Source organism: Chiloscyllium plagiosum, chromosome 32, assembly GCF_004010195.1.
Source record: "Chiloscyllium plagiosum isolate BGI_BamShark_2017 chromosome 32, ASM401019v2, whole genome shotgun sequence".
Lineage (NCBI taxonomy): Eukaryota > Metazoa > Chordata > Chondrichthyes > Orectolobiformes > Hemiscylliidae > Chiloscyllium > Chiloscyllium plagiosum.
This window is the reverse complement of record NC_057741.1, coordinates 2,256,573-2,271,936: the sequence shown is the minus strand read 5'-3', so window position 1 is coordinate 2,271,936 and position 15,364 is coordinate 2,256,573. Positions and strand designations below refer to the sequence as shown.

Genomic DNA, 15,364 nt, shown 5'->3' with positions numbered 1-15,364 from the left:
AGGATATGTATTCGTCTAGGTGCTTCTTGAAAGCTGCTATTGTGTCTGCTTCAAACACCTCCACTGGCAATATGTTCTAGGCACCCACTACCCTTTGTGTGGAAATACTTGCCTCGCACATCTCTTTAAATTTGCACCCTCGTACCTTGAATCTGTGTCCTTTAGTAACTAAGCCCTTCACCCTGGGAAAAAGCCTCATACTTTCCATTCCATCCATGCCATTCATAATCTTGCAAGCTTTTTTTCAGGTTGCTCCTCAACCTCCTGCATTCCAGCAAAAACAAACCCAGTGTATCCAACCTCTGTTCATAGCTACAAACTCCACCCCCCCATCTATTCCCCACAAGCCTTTTCAATATCCTCTCCAAAGCATCCACATCCTTCTGGTAATGTGATGACCAGAAATGTACGCAATATTCCAAGTGTGGCCTAACTGAAGTTCTATAAAGGTGCAGCATAACTTGTCTATCCTTACACTCCATACCCCTTCCAACGAAGGCAAGCATGCCACCAGCCTTTTTTATTACCCTATTTACCTGCACTGCCACCTTCAGTGATCTCTGGACCTATACACCCAGATCCCTCTGCTTAACAGTACTCCTTAGGGATTCACTCAAAAATAATTCATAGGCTTCTAAATTGAAGTCTTTTGTTGAATAGCCAATTATCAAGTAAATCTCATCTGTTAAACACAAATAAACAACTGAAAAGAAAAAGATCCACCAAAGCACTTTGATGCATCTCTCCAATAATTTACAGAAAAGCCTAAGTGGAAACCTCAGGTGAAAAAAATATTGATTTGATGAATATTTTGGCTCCCAAAAAAATCATTTACAAAATTTTAAACAGCAAATTAAATATAAATGTTTAAAACTCAGAAGTAAATTTAACATTAGCAATAGCATTTTACAGATTATATCAGAGCTCAGCTTTTACTCCAAAGACTTGAGCACAAAATCCAGACAGGGAAGCACAAAATGCCTTGTAGGAGTATGGCATTATCAGAGATTTTATCTTTTGAAACAGAGAGTAAACTGATTTGTACCTTTTGTGTCGAGAACACAAAAGGCACAAAGGCAATATTTTAAAGGAAGATAAGGGACTAATATTTATCCCACAGACAACATCACTAAAGCAGATTATCACATCCTTACTGTGTTCGAATGGCTGCTGAATTTTCTACAACAGTACAGCAATTCAAAAATATTTTAAAGCATTTTGGGATACCAAGATCTTCAAAAGCACTGCATTAAAATAAGGTCTATCATCTTTCTTTCAGTGTTTATTTTATTCTGAAGAGGAGTCACCGGATGCAAATGCTAATTCTATTTTTCTCCACAGATGCTACCAGACCTGTTGTGTTTTTCTGTTTTTGCAATTTGTTTGGTTCAGACTTCCAGCATCTGCAGTTTCTTGTTATATTTTACTTATGCCTTGCTTTTTATATTAAAAAATGATAGCCCTGAGCATTAATCATCTGAAAAAGTGAATGTAATTTATTTTTAAAATTTTCATTGATTGCATTGAAACATGTTTTCTATAATAATTCATAAAGCAACATGAAGCTTAGTAATTACAAATCGTATTCAGTGAATCAGGATGTTTTATTCTCAGTAATATAGTAATGATTGCATGAATAAGGAACACAATTGAAAGGTTCTTACAACCCCAGTTTTACACGATATCAAGGACAATGAAGTATGATTAAAGTCACAGAAATCATTTTTGAAGTTTTAATAAGATATTTTTCCAAATCTGGATACTTTATCCAAATAGAAAAAGAATGTTCACGTTTCATTGTTGGAGACAACTAGGTCATCCCATATAACAAATATATTGAAATACATTATCATTTAAGTTTTTGTTGCAATTTTAAGATAAAAGACTTTCTGATACTCACCTGCAGAGAATATTTCATGAGGCAAACATATCGAAATGAATTGTTTAGATGAGCACGAATACAACATTCAAGAAGCTTGAAACCATCAAGCAAGCCACTTGCTCTACACTGACCATCACAGTACAGCAGCATCAGTGTGTGCAGGCAACAGATGCACTTCTTTGAGAGCACCTTTTAAATCCACAACCTCTACCATCTAGAAGGACGAGGGCAGCACCCTCAAGTTCCCCTCCGAAGTCAGTATCAGACTTGGAACTAAATCACCATTCCTCATTAGCTGGATCAAAGTTCTAGAACTGGTTCTCTAACAATATTGTGGCTGTGTACATATCACTTTGGCTACAGTCAATCACATTCATATTCCATGAATTAATAAAAAGAAAACTTCTGCAGTATTTTAAGGTTGATGTTAGACTGCACTACAATGTGAGGTGATTTGGTTGCATTGCACTTGTTGCACCCAGCAATCTGCAAATTGTGTCATGGGTTAATGATGATTACAATTCAGGATATTTAAAAACAAGCACAGGTACACAATCCTTTATCCGAAATCCTTGGGGCGAGTTGTTTCTCAGATTTCAGAATAAATTATATTTTCATACTGAAGTTAAAAAAAACTTACTGAACAGCAGACCCACATGTGACTAGTGTGAGCACTGAGACACAATTGACACCTGCGGGTGCTGGGCCACGCCGCTACGTCACATCTGTGACTTTAGTCGAGTGGGTGTGGAGTTGGGTCACCTGTTCGCACACCAAACAACCTTGTTATACATAAAAAGACTTCACGAAAAATCTTCGGTTTTCAAATTTCGGAATTTTAGATAAAGGATTGTGTAACTGTAATTTTAACATAAATTCCCTCGAGGTCTAACAGAATCCCTTGAGTGCTTCATTAAACTTGGTTTGACTGGCATTATTCAATGTGACATCAAGCCCAAGCAATGTGCGATAGCTTCTATTTTGTTTTACACAGAGTGGTAGGTGACTGGAGCTGCTGCCAGGTCAGATGGTCAAAGCAGATAGCAATGTTTAAGACGTAATTAGGCATGAACAGGCTGGGATTAGGAAGATATGGACCATGTGCAGGCAGATGGAATTAGTCTATAATGGCATAATAGTCAGTGCAGAGATGGTGGGCCGAAAGGCCTGTTCGTCTATTGTATTGTTCTATGACAGGAAAATGTCATAATCTTGCGGTGAGCAGTCAGTTCACAATTTGACTGGATTTAGTGATGCTGATTTTAGATGTCGTTGCCAGGCAGAAACTAGATAGAGGATAAAGTTGGATGTATTCACTTATTCCTATTGAACCCATTTCCTTCTTACTGTCTGTAAACTAACTTGATCTTTGACCAGATGAACAGGGCACTTGCAAGAAGGAAACAGCAGATAAAATTGATCCAATTATGTTTTTTAGGACCTGATCTGCAATTTCAACCCACAGTGCAAATTGGAGAAACACTATCACCAAGTCAAATTTAAAACTATTTCAGGTTTCTCTGTTGGTTAGGAAGAAAAGGAATACTCCTGTAGGTCTCATTCAGAAAGCTTGGACCTCCATTCTCTTCCCTCTCCACCTATGATCATAGGAAAAAGTGAGAAGAGCTTATGCCCGAAACGTCGACCCTACCACTCCTCGGATACTGCCTGACCTGCTGTGCTTTTCCAACACCACACATTTCAACTCATAATCATAGTCTGATTCTTCATCCATGCACCCAACCTTGAAACTTAATTTCTTAAAACAGGCTGCATGCACCAATCCCTTCTGTCGGCCATTCTGCACACCCTATATTTTCCACAGACAGATGGGACCGTTGTCCTTTTAACTTTGCAATCTCACAAAAACGATGAGAACTAGATCAAACACAGACATGAACAATTAGTGTTGTAAATACTTGCAAACAGATACCTCTGCTTTCATAGGGTCATAGTATCTTTTTGGTCCCTTTTCAAATTTCTGATATAATTCATAAACCTCTTGTGCAGATTGATTAAAATAGCATAAAGAGGCCCTGAGGAGTTTTTGCAGTATAGTGGTAGTGTCCCAACCTCTGAGCCAGAAAACTTTAGTTCATAGCATATCTAAACAGATTGTTGAGCAACATTTCATCACCATTCTAGGTAATATCATCAGTTCGCCTCCGGTGAAGCTTTAGTGCTCTGTCCCGCTTGCTGTGTGTCTGGATCTGCTGGGGTTGGTGGTGTCATTTCCAGATTTGTTGCTGTTTCTGTTTCTTAGTGGTTGATATACAGAGTCCACCTTTACATGTTTGTTAATGGAGTTCCAGATCAAGATCCAGGAATTCTCATGCATATCTCCGTTTGGTTTGTTCTAGAGTGGATACGTTGTCCCAGTTGAATTGGTGTCCTTCATTGTCTATGCATGTAGAAACAAGTGATAGCTGGTCATGTCTCTTGGTGGCTAGTTTGTGTTCATGTACTCTGCTGGTTAATTTTCTCCTTGTTTTCCCTATGTAGTATTTTTGGCAGTCTTTATGTGGTATTTTGTATATAAAGTTGGTCCTGGTTGTGGGTATGGAATTCTTTACAGTGTGGTAGGTGATTTGTGGGTGAGGAGAAAGTGAGGACTGCAGATGCTGGAGATCAGAGCTGAAAAATGTGTTGCTGGAAAAGCGCAGCAGGTCAGGCAGCATCCAAAGAGCAGGAGAATCGTGTTTCGGGCATAAGCCCTTCTTCTTTGTGGGCTACCAGGATACCCAAAGGTCGGAGTAGTCTGGTGGTCACTTCTGATATGCCCTCAATGTATGGCAGTGTGGCCAATATGTACAGACATGTTGTGTCTTCCTATTGTGGTCTTCATGCAGGTATCAGCAGACTGCACTTTCTGGGTACCCAGTGTTTCTGAAGCCATTGTGTAGATGTTGTTCTTCCGCTATGCACAACTCCAGGGTGCTGCATTGTGTTAATGCATCACCTGAACAATGCAGCTCCATTTTTGGCTGTTGGGATAGTTGCTGTTGTAGTTGAGTACTTGGGCTGTGTGGGTGGCCTTGCTGTATAATTTGGTGCAGAGCTCCCCATTGGCCTACGTTTGACCATTACATCCAGGAAGGGGAGTTGGTTGTTGTTCTCTTCTTCCTTGGTGAATTTTATGCCGGTAAGGATGTTGTTTGAGTTGATGGGTTTCCTCTAACTGTTTGGTACAGAGGAAAGGTGTCAGCTAGATTGTGGATCCACCGTTTAGGCTGGATAGTGGAAACTGATGTCCATTCTGGTCTTTGCATAGCAGCTTCTTCTATTAGCTCTAATATCGGTGATCCATTGATTTGTTTGTATACCTGGCCATTGAAGATGAAGTGGGTCGTGAGGCAGAGATCTAGTATTTTGAGGATGCTGTCTTTTCTAAAATTGGTGTTGTAGGTTGCCTGCATTTCTGGTCCTTCAAATAGCAAGGCTAGTGCTTCTTTGGCTAGGGTAATCTCTACAGAGATGAACAGTGCTGTCACGTCAAAGGAGACCCTAATCTCGTCCTAGTCTATTCTGGTGTCCTTGATGATGTTGAGGAATTCTTGGGTGGAGTGGATGGATTGGGTTGAGTTGTCCACTAGGTGTTTTAGCCTTTGAAGCAGTTCTTTAGCTAGTCAGTATGTTAGCGTTCCTGAGAGTGAAACTATGGGTCTGAGGAGGGATTCCTAGTTTGCATACCTTTGGGAGTCCATAGGAGTGGGGTGCGTTGGAATCCTCTGGCTTCACGTTTTGGAAGTTAGTCTTGTTAGTTTCTCCTGTCTGATGTAGTTTTCTCAAGCTAACTGTGATGTGGTTTTCCTGTTATGGTGTCACATCTGTCGATAAATGTCGGTATCTGCTAGTAGTGTGCTCGCTTTCTCTATGTATTGTACTCTGTGTTCAATATGACAGTCATATGCCCTTTGCCCACTGGTAAGATTATAATGTTTTTGTCCCTCCTGAACCCTTCATGGGCTTTTCTTTCTGGTGTGTTGAGGGTGTCTCCTTCTTTATATCTGCTTAACATTGGAGCCACTGTCTGCCTAATAGTCTGTTCGGCTTCCTCTGTGAGTCCACTCTTCTTTAGGCCAATGGGCAGCTCTAGACAAGCTTAACAGGAAGGACAAAGTAAGGACTGTAGATGCTGGAGATCAGAGTCGAGTGTGTGGTGCAGGAAAAGCATGGCAGAGCAGGCAGCATCCGAGGAGCAGGGAATCGACGTTTTGGGCAAGAGCCCTTCATAAGGAATCCTTCATCAGATTCTCCTGCTCCTCAATTGCTGCCTGACTTGCTGTGCTTTCCCAGCACCACATTCTCAGCTTCAAGAAGGTCACCCACATAGAACAAGTATTCAATTACAACAACAACCATTCCAACACCCACAAATGGAGCTGCATTTTAACATTGTTCAAGCAAGCCATAACACATTGCAGCATCCCGGAGCTGCACAGAACAGAAGAACACAGACACAACTTCTTCAGAAACAACAGGTACCCAAAAAGCATAGCTCACTGATACCTAACAGCAGACCACAACAGGAAGTTAAAATATATCCAGACACTGGCCACACTGCCATATATTAAGCTCATATCAGAAATTACCACCAGACTACTCAGACCTCTGGTATCATGGTAGCCTGACAAGAATAAAAGGAGCCCATACCCACAACCAGCAGAACCAACATTATATACAAAATATCACGCCTATTTCAGCATTTTCAGTCATCTTGAAGTCTGTTACTCTGTTCACTTTTTATGACATTATCAAGTTTTATACAATCCATAAACTTCTAAATCTTACTGCCTAAACAATTCAGTCAATTATAAAAACAACAATCAATGGCCCTAAAATTAAACCTTCAGGTAAACTCTTTCAGGTTATTCAAAAGTTATTTTCTTTTAACAAATTCATACTTCGCTAGTGTGAAAGCTGTCAGGAAAAGTATCTCAAAAGTCTGAAACAGCAAGAAAACAACAAGATGTTTCCTGTGCTTTATCAATTGAAGAGGCAGTTTCAGTTCAGATTTAAATCTCAAATATTCATGATAAACAAATACTGAATATTTTAAAATATGTTCTCCAAACAAAACTTCCCAAATAAGACAGTCAGAATTACAGTAGCAGCTTCGGTAGAGATCAACATTCTTTGAATTTGCAATATGGAGGGGGCCAATAAAGTCTTAATAATAATTAACAGAATTTAAGCAGTGCAGCCTCAAGTTCTGATATTCTCTAGAAAATTTTAACAAAACATCAAACTAAAAACGCACTCTTCTTTTTGTAAGCACACTGCACAACAGCAGCAAAAATATTTTAATACAATACTCCCTTCTGGCTAAAGCATGACCACTGACCCAATCGCTTTTTTTTTTAATGGGCATTGTAGAATTTGAAACTCAGGGGCTCAAGGCCCTCAATCAATTTGTTTTAAGGTTACAAGTTTGATAATTTTGAGGAGATAATGTTGTACAATTTCAATGCAAAAACAAAATCTGCCCCACTACACAGCTCACAAAACACATTGACTGGAGATCGGGATTCAAATAAGGCAAAACCATTAATTAAAAGGATTTTCTGAACCAGAACTTTAACAAACCAACATTTTTAAACATCAAAAACTCTCAGCATGGCACAATTTACATTGAAACTCTCCTCCTTCAACTCAAGTACGAGTACAACCTTAATTTCAGCATTTCTCTCCTTCATTTTTTTTCCATCCTCTCACTGAAATTATAAAATTTCACCACTTGGGGACTTTAACCTCTTTCTCACCACTTCTCATGGGAGCTTGAACCCCACTTAAACACAGAGACAACAATTCTCACTTAAACACAGAAAACTCAAACCCCAATTAAACACAGAAAACCCAAACCTCACATAAACACAGAAAGCTCAAACCTTGCTTGAACAGAGAGCTCAAACCTCACTTGAAAACAGAAAGCTCGAATCTCACTTAAATACTCCAACTCCAACACAGCATGGAAGACTCAAACCTCAAATCAAACCCACCCCAAGGGACTCGAATCCCAGTACCATTCAGAGGATTTGAATCTCAATTACCCAGCCAGGGGAATTGAACCCAAACAAATGAATACTTTTCACTTGTTAAACTGACCTTACATACTGAATGCTTCCAATACTGTTAAATGACTCTTCATAATGAATACTTTTACACCTTGTTAACCCATTACCCTTGCCTCCAGCATCCCACTGTTAACTGCAAGTTCTTATCTGATCTGAGACATGCTCAGCTGAACCTCTTGTTTCACAAAACTCAAAACTTAACTCTTTCCTACCTGCTTATGTCCTATACACATTCTCAGTACAAGCAGCAGTTTCTTTAAGTTGGGTGTGGTTCCCAGCCAAATGATAATTTTACTAAGTCCACGCAGTGCAACACACACTAGTTCACTCATGGGACATGGTGTTCTGGCTGGCTAGCATTTATACCCATTCCTAGTTGTCCTTAGGAAGGAGGTGATGAACTGCCCTCTTTAACTACTGCAGTCTACATGCCCTCATTACCCTGAGGGAGGAATTCCAGGATTTTGACCCAATGACAATGAAAGAATGGCAACATATGGATGGCACGGTGGCACAGTGGTTAGCACTGTTGCCTCACAGCGCCAGAGACTCGGGTTCAATTCCCGCCTCAGGCGACTGACTGTGTGGAGTTTGCACATTCTCCCTGTGTCTGCGTGGGTTTCCTCCGGGTGCTCCGGTTTCCTCCCACAGTCCAAAAAATGTGCAGGTCAGGTGAATTGGCCATGCTAAATTGCCCGTAGTGTTAGGTGCAGGGTAAATGTAGGGGAATGGGTCTGGGTGGGTTGCGCTTCGGCGGGTCGGTGTGGACTTGTTGGGCCGAAGGGCCTGTTTCCACACTGTAAGTAATCTAATCTAATCTAATCTAATCATATTTCCAAGTCAGGATGGTGAGTGGTTTGAACGGAATTTGCAGGCAGTGGCATCCCATGGATCTGCTGCCCTTGTCCTTCTAGATGGAAGTGGCTATGGATTTGGAAGGTACTAAGGATGTTTAGTGAATTTCAGCCGTTAATCTTGTAGATAATACACACTGCTGCTATTAAGCATTTGTGGTGGAGAGAATAAATATTGTGCAGAAGAAAAGAAAATGAGAGAAAACATTGTTTGCTACTCAAATTTATGTCTGTGAAGTCCTTTGATGGAAATAAAAGGTTTTGCTCAAAAATACCAGGAATGCACATGTTTTACATTTAGGGTTTGACTTACATTTAGGGTATAACTCTCCCAATTATGTTAACTGTTGCATAAGTTGCACATGCTTACAGAATCAAACACAGCAGAAGGAAATCATTTGGTTCATCAGGCTTCTGTCAACCCTCTGAAAGAATCCTATTAGCCCCATTCCCTGTTCCTACCCCACAGCCAAGAAAATTTATCTTTTTCAAATCTATATCCAATTTAAATTTGAGGTCAGTTTGTTGACATTACAATAGGAAGCTTAATAAAATTGCTTCACTGTGACATGTCATAGAACGTAGAACTGTACAGCACAGGAATGGGCCCTTCAGCCCATGATGTTGTTCCAAAAATGATGCCAAATTAAACTAATTCCTTCTGCCTGCCTTGGTCCATAACCCAACATTGTTTGCATATTCATGTGCTTATCTAAAAGTCTCTTAAATATCCCTATCGTATCTACCTCCACCACCACCCCCAGCAGCGCGTTCCACACTCCAACTACTCGCTGTATAAAAAACTTACCCTTCACACCTGCTCTGAACTTTCCTCCTCTTTCCTTAAATGCATGCCCCCTAGTTTTAGAAATTTCAGCTCTGGAAAAACATTCTGTCCGTCAACCCGATCTATGCCTCTCATAGTTTTATACATCTAAATCAAGTCTCCCCTCAGCCTCGCCACTCCAGAGAACTGAACCAGAGTTTTTCTAGCCTCTCATTACAGTTCACGTCCTCTAATTAAAAGCAGCATCCTGGTAAACCTGTTCTGCAACTGTCCAAAGCCTCCACACCCTTCCTGTAATGTTGCAACCTGAACATAAATACTCTAAGTGCAGCCTAACCAAAGTCTAATAAAGCTGCAACATGACACCTTGACTCTTGTACTCAATTTCCTTACCAATAAAGGTAAGCATGCCATCTGCCTTCTTCACCACCCTATCTACTTGTGTGGCCACTTTGAACCCTAAGATTCCTCTTTACATCAATGCTGTTCAGTGTGCTGGCATTAGCTATATACTTTTAAAAGGCAAGGACTGATTGGGGATAGTCAACATGACTTTGTGCATGGGAAATCATGTTTCACTAACTTGACTGAGTTTTTTGAAGAAGTAACAAAGAGGATTGGCGAGGGCACAGTACATGTTCTTTATGGACTTCAGTAAGGCATTCAACAAGATTCCTCATGATAGACTGGTTAGCAAAGTTAGATCACACGGTGTGATATTAAAGAGTTAACTTGCTCTGTTGACCTACACGAGATTGGATGTCCCGAGGCTAGGGTGGGATGCTCCTGGTTTACAGAGAGATTGTAAGAAATTACATTAATTTCTCCTTGTTATTCAAAAGTCTGTTTACATTTTCATCCCCTATTTTGAAATCAATGAGAACATTATAGTTGGAATTCTGACTACTGCCTGTAGGTAAAAAAAATACAATTCACATCAGATCTGGCCATTAAGGGATAATTTGCATTATATTGTTTCTGAAGGTAAGGTGGTCACTGCCTTGTGGCTTGAGTGGCATGTGACCATGAGGGAATGACTGGGGGTTGTCTTGTGAGCATTACTGACTGTGATGTAAAGATTTTGTATAAAGGAAGGACAGTTTCCTTTGTTCAGAGACAGTTTCCCTGGACACGCTTCGCAATCATGGCGAAGAGTGTTCAGGGTTGCTCCAAAGCTTGTACTGTACTGTGCTTAATAAAATTTTGCTTGTTCACAAAGGTTGGCATTATGTGTACAAGAACGTCAGGGAAAAAAATGAACCTAACAATGGAATACAAGGAGAACTAGCCATTTGGATACAGAACTGGCTCAAAGGTAGATGAGGGTGGCTGTGGAGCATTGCCTTTCAAACTGGAGGCCTGTGACCAGTGGTCTGCCACAAGGATCAGTGCTGGGTCCACTGCTTTTTGTCATTTATATTAATGATTTGGATGTGAAAACAGGAGGCATAGTTAGGAAGTTTGCAGATGACGATTAGCACTGCTGCCTCTCAGCGCCACGGGTCTGGGTTTGATTTCAGCCTGAGGCGACTGTCTGTATGGAGTTTGCACATTCTCCCAGTGTCTGCATTGCTTTCCTCTGGATGTTCTGGTTTTCCTCCATAATGCAAAGATGTGCAGGTTAGGTGGATTGGCCATGCTATATTGCCCATAGTGTTCATGGATGTTTAGGTTAGGTGGGTTAGTCGGGGTAAAAGTAGAGTAATAGGGTAGGGAAATGGGTCTGGGAGGGTTACTCTTTGGAGGATCGGTGTGACCTTGTTGGGCCAAATGGCCTGTTTCCACACTGTACGGTTTCTATGTTTATTCTAGGTATATGACACCAAAGTTAGGAGGTGTAGTAGACAGCAAAGAAGGTTACCTCAGTGTACAACAGTATCTTGATCAGAGGAGTGGCTGATGAAGTTTAATTTAGATAAATGTGAGGTGTTGCATTTCAGAAAGGCTAACCAGGGCAGATTCTAGGTATATGACACCAAAGTTAGGAGGTGTAGTAGACCGCAAAGAAGGTTACCTCAGTATCTTGATCAGAGGAGTGGCTGATGAAGTTTAATTTAGATAAATGTGAGGTGCTGCATTTCAGAAAGGCTAACCAGGGCAGGATTTATGCATTGAATGGGAAGGTCCTGGGGAGTGATTTTGCTGAACAAAGAAACCTTGGAGTGCAGGTTCATGGTTCCTTGAAAATAGAGTCGCAGGTAGAATAGGATAGTGAAGAAGGTGTTTTGCATGCTTGGTCAGAGCATCGACAGATAACAAAGATCTCCTTACAAATCTGTTTCTCAATTTCCCTCTGACTATTAGGGGATGTATAATACAATCCCAATAAGGCAATCATCCCTTTCTTATTTCTGAATTCAACCCAAATAATATCCTTGGATATATGTCAGGGAATATCCTCCCTCAGTACAGCTGTAATGCAGTTTTTTTGCAGTAGATATTTAAACCATAGGAGGCACATAGGTTAGTTGTCATGGGTGACTTTAACTTGCCTGATATTGATTGAAACCTACTTAGTTCAAATAGTTTTGATGGAGCAGTTTTTGTTGGGTGTGTCCAGGAAGGGTTCCTGATGTAATACATAGATAGGCCGACTAGAGGTAGGCCATTTTGGATTTGGTGCTTGACAACTAACCATGCCAGTTGTCAGATCTCTCAGTGGGATAGCATTTCCGTGATAGTGATCACAACTCCCTGACTTTTACTATACTAATGGAGAGGGATACAAGCAGATGGTATGAGAAAGTATTTAATTGGGGAAGGGGGAATTACAATGCTATTAGGCAGGAACTGGGGCGCCTAAATTGGGAACAGATGTTCTCAGAGAAATGTATGACAGAAATGTGGAGATTGCTTAGGAAGCACTTGCTGGGCAGATTTGTCCCCACTGAGGCAAGGAAGGGATGGTAATTTCAAAGAACCTTGGGTAACAAGAGAGAGAATGAACCTTACTTAAGGTTGAGGAGGCAAGGATCAGACAGGATTTTAGAGGATTATAAGGTAGCCGGGAAGGAACTGAAGACTGGACTTCAGAGACTTAGAAGGGGGCATGAAAAAGCTTTCGCTGGTAGGATTACGGAAAACCCTAAGGCATTCTACACTTATGTGAAGAACAAGACAATGGCCAGTGTGAGGGTAGGGCCAATCAGGGATAGTGGAGGGAACTTGTGCCGAGAGTCGGAGCAAGTAGGGGAGGTCCTTAATGAATACTTTGCTTCAGTATTCATTACTGAGAAGGACCTTGACATTTCTGAGGACGGTGTGAAACAGACTGGCATGCTGGAACAGGTTGATGTTAGGAAGGAGGATGTGTTGAAAATTTTAAAGAATAGAAGGATAGATAAATCCCCTGGGCCAGGCTGGATATACCCTAGGATACTATAGGAAGCAAGAGAAGAGATTGCTGCGGCTTTGGCAATGATCTTTGCATCCCCATTTTCCACTGAAGTACTGCCAGATGATTGGAGGGTGGCAAATGTTATCCCCTTGTTCAAGAAAGGGAATAGGGATACTCCTGGGAATTACAGACCAGTCAGTCTTATGTCAGTGGTGGGCAAAGTACTGGAGAGGATTCAGAGAGATAGGATTTATGATTATTTGGAAAACCATAGTTTGATTAGAGATAGTCAGCATGGCTTTGAGGGGGCAGGTCATGCCTCAAAAATCTTATTGAATTCTTTGAGAATATGACAAAACGCGTTGTTGAAGGTAGAGCAGTGGATGTGGTGTACGTGGAGTTTAGCAAGGCATTTTATAAGGTTACCCCTGATAGGCTCATTCAGAAAGTAAGGAGGCATGGTATACAGGGAAATCTGGCTGTCTGGATACAGAATTGGCCGGCCCATAGAATACAGAGGGTGGTGGTAGATGGAATGTATTCAGCCTGGAGCTTGGTGACCAGTGGCATTCCACAGGGATCGGTTCTGGGTCCTCTGCTCTTTCTGATTTTTATAAATGACTTGGATGAGGAAGCGGGTGGATTAGTAAGTTTGCCAAAGACACGAAGGGTGCTAGAGATCTGGATAGTGTGGAGAGCTGTTGGAGATTGCAACGGGACATTGACAGGATGCATAACTGGGCTGCTAAATGGCAGATGGAGTTCAACCAAAAATGTGAAGTGATTCATTTTGGAAGGTCAAATTTGAATGCAGAATACAGGGTTATGGGCAGGATTCTTGGCAGTGTGGAGGAACAGAGGGACCTATGGTCTATGCCCATAGGTCCCTCAAAGTTGCCACCCAAGTTGATAGGGTTGTTAAGAAGGCGTATGGTGTGTTGGCTTTCATTAGCAGGGGGATTGAGTCCTGGAGACCACACTTGGAATATTGTGTTCAGTTCTGGTCACCTCATTACAGGAAAGATGTGAAAGCTTTTGAGAAGGTGCAGAGAAGATTTACCAGGATGCTGTCTGCACTGGAGGGCATGTCTTATGAAGAAAGCTTGAGGAAGCTAGGGCTTTTCTCATCGGAATGAAGAAGGATGAGAGGTGACTTGATAGAGGTGTACAAGATGTTGAGAGACATAGGTAGAGTGGATAGCCAGAGACCTTTTCCCATGGTGAAAATATCTATCATGAGGGGACATGATTTTAAGGTAATTGGAAGAAGCTTTAGAGGATATGTCAGAGACATGTTCTTTACACAGAGAGTGGAGGGTATTTGGAACGCAGTGGTAGTACAGTCAGATATATTAGGGACATTTAAATGACTCTTGGATAGGCACATGGAAGACAGTACAATGAAGGATATGCAAGTTAGTCTGATTTTAGAATAGGATACAAGGCCGGCTAAAAGGGCTTCTACTGTGCTGTACTGTACTGTTCTATGTCAATAAGTGTGGTGCTGGAAAAGCACAGCCAGTCAGGTAGCATCCATGGAGCAGGAGAGTTGACATTTCAAGCACAAGCTCATCAGGATTGGGGGTGGGGAGCGCAAGGGAGCTGAAAGATAAATGGGAGGTCGGTGCGGCTGGGCGGGGGAAGGTAGCTGGGAATGCAATAAGTAATGAAGGTGGGGGTGATGGCGATAGGTCAGAGAGGAGGGTGAAGGGGATAGGTGGGAAGGAAGATGGACAGGTAGGACAGTTCAAGAGGGCAGTGCTGAGTTGGAGGGTGAGATCTGGAAAAAGGTGGGGGGAGGGGAAATGAGGAAAGTGGTGAAATCGACATTGATCCCATGTGGTTGGAAGGTCCCAAGACATAAGATGAGGTGTTCTTCCTCCAAGTATCGAGTGGCTAGAATTTGGTCGTGGAGGCAGCCTAAGACTTGCATATTCTTGGCAGAGTGGGAGTTAAAACATTTGGCCACAGGGTTGATTGGTGCGTGTGTCCTGGAGATGTTCGCTGAAACATTCCACAAGTTGGCATCCCACATCGAGAGCAACGGACACAACGGACACAAACACCTTCCACCCTGACCTCAAATTCACCTGGCCCATCTTGGACATCTCCCTCTCCTTCCTGGACCTGTCCATGTCCATTCCTGGCAACTGACTCAACATGGATATCTACTTCAAACCCACCAACTCCCACAGCTACCTGGACTACACCTCCTCCCACTACTCCTCCTGTAAAAGTGTCATCCCTTAGTCCCAATTCCTCCGCCTCCGCCACATCTGCTCCCAGGAGGACTAATTCAACTCCAGAACATCCCAGATGGCTTCCTACTTCAAGGACTGCAATTTCCCTTCCCACGTGGTCGATAATAGCCTTCAGTGCTGGAAGGTGCTGGAGGTGCTGGAAAATCTCTGCTGGATATGAAAGGCTCCT

General features: G+C 41.8%; 1 protein-coding gene across 3 annotated transcripts in view; it reads right to left on the bottom strand.

The window, feature by feature from the left end:
• The window catches only part of rapgef2b (Rap guanine nucleotide exchange factor 2b), a 386,293-nt gene that overhangs the window by 240,971 nt on the left and 129,958 nt on the right, over nucleotides 1-15,364 (bottom strand). The window lies entirely within an intron of this gene.